The 3,827-nt window shown below is 34.0% G+C and overlaps 1 long non-coding RNA gene across 1 annotated transcript; it reads right to left on the bottom strand.

Moving 5' to 3' along the window:
- Positions 1 to 1,714: 1,714 nt before the first annotated feature.
- LOC127745655 (uncharacterized) lies at positions 1,715 to 2,500 on the bottom strand. The gene is made up of 3 exons (XR_008006873.1): positions 2,446 to 2,500; positions 1,962 to 2,047; positions 1,715 to 1,827 (listed from the first exon to the last, which is right to left on the bottom strand). It is a non-coding gene; the product is annotated as an uncharacterized LOC127745655 (long non-coding RNA).
- Between the last annotated feature and the right edge of the window lie 1,327 nt (positions 2,501 to 3,827).

Raw genomic sequence — 3,827 nt, 5'->3', positions numbered from 1 at the left:
CCCACCAAATAATTTGTGGGGGTTTTGAAAATTTGAGATGCCACGAAGTCTTTTGTAGAGATTTTTAAAAACCTCCATAATCTATTCAGTAGGGGTTTTGTGTGTGTTTAGTGGAGGTTTTATATTAAAATTTTGTGGCAGTTTTAAATCACTTTTGTGACAGTTTTAAATCACTTTTGTGGCAGTTTAAAACCCCCACAAATTGACTTTTCAATTTTTCACAAATTAACTATTTTGTGAGATTTTCAAACCTCCACAAACCTTATAGTTATTTATTTTTAATTTTAAATCATTCATTAATCTCAATTTAAAACCCTAAACATTCATTAATCTCATCTCATTTATATATTCTCAAATTAAAAATTTATTTTTTAATATCAAAATTTAAAAATTAAATCTTTTATAACAATTCCTCAATATAAGACATAATTCTAAATATCCATAACCTTCATTAGCTACTCCTCATATTCAGCAGAAATGCAAATATTCTAAATATGCAAATATTTAAAAAATGGCAATAATTATATCAAAACACAATCCACAAGATTTTACTAGTTAAAACCTTCCACTATGTTGTTTACATCTAAAAGGAAACTTAGTACAGATAATGACACTGGTTTATTCCTCATTTCTCTATCTATAATTTGGGTGGCAGAGTGTGAGGGAAAGTAAAAAAATAACAATTGTAGCTTGATGAAAAGTTAAACATGACTGAGAACAAAAGATAGTGAAACCGTGTGAGCTTTAGTATGGGATGAGTCTTACCCATACTAAGTCCATAAACACCCATCTTGCCAAAACCAGCCTCAGAGTCCAACCAGTGTAAGAGACTGCGTGCCTCTTCAATAGTTGCTCTTCCTAATAAAAACAAGTCACTAGCACACAAAAGTTTTGCCTTACGCTGCAGCATTAGACGTATTTGTCCATAGAAAGGACTGCATTTGCACATATATACATAATGAATACAAAACTTAAATTAAGCCAATATAACAAAAATAAGCACAAAATTTGACCATAACCTCTCAAGTACCATGGTTGCAATATTTTCCTTCACCAATGGGCCACCAAGACGTAATCTTCTTTCAAATGTATGGTCCCAGTTCCTACACAAGGCGAAAGAAAAAGTTTACATAACAAGTAAAGGTCTTAAATACATAGTCACAGCAGGAAAAAAGTTTAGTCTTCTGGGTTTCTCTGTAATATGTGTCTGCTTAGTTATGTAACCTTTTCAAGCTTTTAACATAATTATTTTTTCCATTGTCCATGTCTTCAATGCAAAGAGTCAACAATATAGGAACCAAAATCATAATAATAAAACTAAGATAACAAAGCAGCGGTTACTCCATAGTTCTCTTGCAACAATAATAAAACTAAGCTTTTGATTCCCTTTCTTGAGAAACTCATCAAAGTCTTTACAATTTTCTGTTGGCTCATCGTTTACAAAATCTTCCGTGCTTAAATTCTCACCGCTCTCCTGATCCATATGTATTCCGAAAGCATCATTTACCATGTTATCTAGGGGATGTTCAGTTGCCAATGTCTCAAGCATGACATGTGCACTTGTTGAGAATTCGGTTACTTCTTTCTCGCCATGAAAGTTTCATACAACAAAATTCTTAGGGAATGGTTTGTAAAGTAAATGATCTCTAACATCTTTTTGAGCATACCATTTGCGAAACCCATAACTTGGACATGGACATATTATCTTACTATTCTCAATTGCTCCATGTTGAAATGCAAAATCCAAGAAGTTTTCTAGACCGACTATGTATTCATCTGAGTTTCGTGGCTTAGCAATCCAATATTTATCCATTGTTTCTAGTTAAACTTCAAGTAGAAAAAAATAATTACTAGACGTGTACTACTAAAAATATATATGGGACTTCTAACATAATAAACTACAAAGCTATAATAGACTTCTAACATATTTAAAGCAAAATAGGATATAATTATTATCTTACCTCAACAAGCGCTTGTTGAAAAGTAATAGCAAAAAACTGGTGAGAGAAAAATCAGTACCCACTTTAATCTCAGAAACATAAGAAACCTAAGCAAATGCATAATAAAACCAGAAATAAAATTAGTACCCACTTCAATATTGAATTTTCCAAGCTAGAGTAACAACTAGTCCTCAAACTCAAGAATAAAAGCATAAGTTATTAAGTAGAACATAACTGTGATAGATAAATAAGCATAGATATAGAACGAGAATAATGAATTAAGGGGGAACCTATATATGAGGGTGAACTCACTTTAGCTATATAGATAGATGGGAGATATGCTTTTACATTACAGCTGTATAGGATCTCAAGCAAACAAAAGCAGTCAAAAAAGGTTTTAGACCCAGCTTTCTACATTTTCTCTCAATCTTTTAATTCTATACTACTAAATTACAAATATACTTGAGTATCAAATCTCCCAGCAAGTACAGAAAAAGAATATTACCTAGACGACCAATGATTATGGTGGTGGCATCAGAAGTTTCAGGTTTCCTTTAACTGTAGATGAGGAAAACAACTTATCACATGAATAAGCACACAATAAAAAACTTGAATAAGCTAGAGAAAGTTTTTGCAACTCTATCAATGTGAAATAACTACTGCCCTTGGGGTGAGATAGATTTTTTCATGTTTGCTTGTCTGGCTAAATGATAGGTGGATTTGAAAATGGACTTATAATCTGGGGTTTCAGGTGGTGAATATATTGAGGGAAATAAGACAGGCAAATATGAGAGATATGGTTTAGGATACGTGGATAATGGATTTATAGCCAGTGCTTGAGGTACAGCCGCTTTGCCTTTGTCCATCTCAATTTGTCAGAGTTGGGCCATGACTTGATCCAGCTCTCTATTTTTCTTGTGGAATTTTGGAGATTCACAACCTATACATCATTTCACCTCTTCAAGTATAGATCGATTAACCTCTAGTTTAAAGAAATCCCTTGGTAATAAGATAGACCAATTTGTAGAAGTTACTCATGTTCTAGAAGACTCTCGAACCCTAGCCACTAAATACCCTCTTATAAGTCCCTATTCTTTCTACCAAAGACAAAAGAAATCAACTCTCACCTCCATCCGCCATCTTATTAACAGAAACTCTTCTCCTTCTCCCAAAGAAGTCATGCAGTCCTCCCATCTACAACAGTATGGTTTAAAAGCCACTACTGCTGAACAGTATATAACCCTAGAGATCCCACAAGAACTCATTCAAAATTACCAAAACCAAGGCTACACTCATATGCATCTGGGAGCAGTTAGGCTTGTTCTTACTCTTCATGGAAGAAGATCCCTTCAGTGACAGCCAAGGTTGCTCTTTTAGATACCACTTTCAAATAATACCAACATGTTTGATTGGAGCATTAGTAACTACACTCTTAAATGGAAGTGTCATTCTCACTATAGCTCCTAATTTCACCCTGAGATTATCAGACCCAATGATATGTCAAAGGCTAAAAATCTAAATACAGCTACCTTGCATCACCAAGTCCTCTACAGAGTTCAAGACCATGCTCTTGATCTCAATCTCCTAAACACTATAGGAGATACATTATTCATGTTCACAGATAATGCTAAAGGGCCAGCAATTGTAAACATTCCAAATGATCACTACTGATGAACTTTCTTCTATCATTCCATTGAAATGGATTACTAATTATGAGAAAGCTTTCTCAAAGGAACATGTTGATATTCATACTACAACACCTCTAACTATTACCCATAATAGTGATGGAACGGCGACTACTATTTTCCAGAGACCTAGAATGATCAAACAGACCTCACTGTGAGGACCATCCTTCAGAAGGATTAATATGATCTCTCCTATCCTGGT

Source organism: Arachis duranensis, chromosome 3, assembly GCF_000817695.3.
Source record: "Arachis duranensis cultivar V14167 chromosome 3, aradu.V14167.gnm2.J7QH, whole genome shotgun sequence".
Lineage (NCBI taxonomy): Eukaryota > Viridiplantae > Streptophyta > Magnoliopsida > Fabales > Fabaceae > Arachis > Arachis duranensis.
The sequence above is the reverse complement of the archived record's forward strand: the minus strand, read 5'-3'. Positions and strand labels throughout refer to the sequence as shown.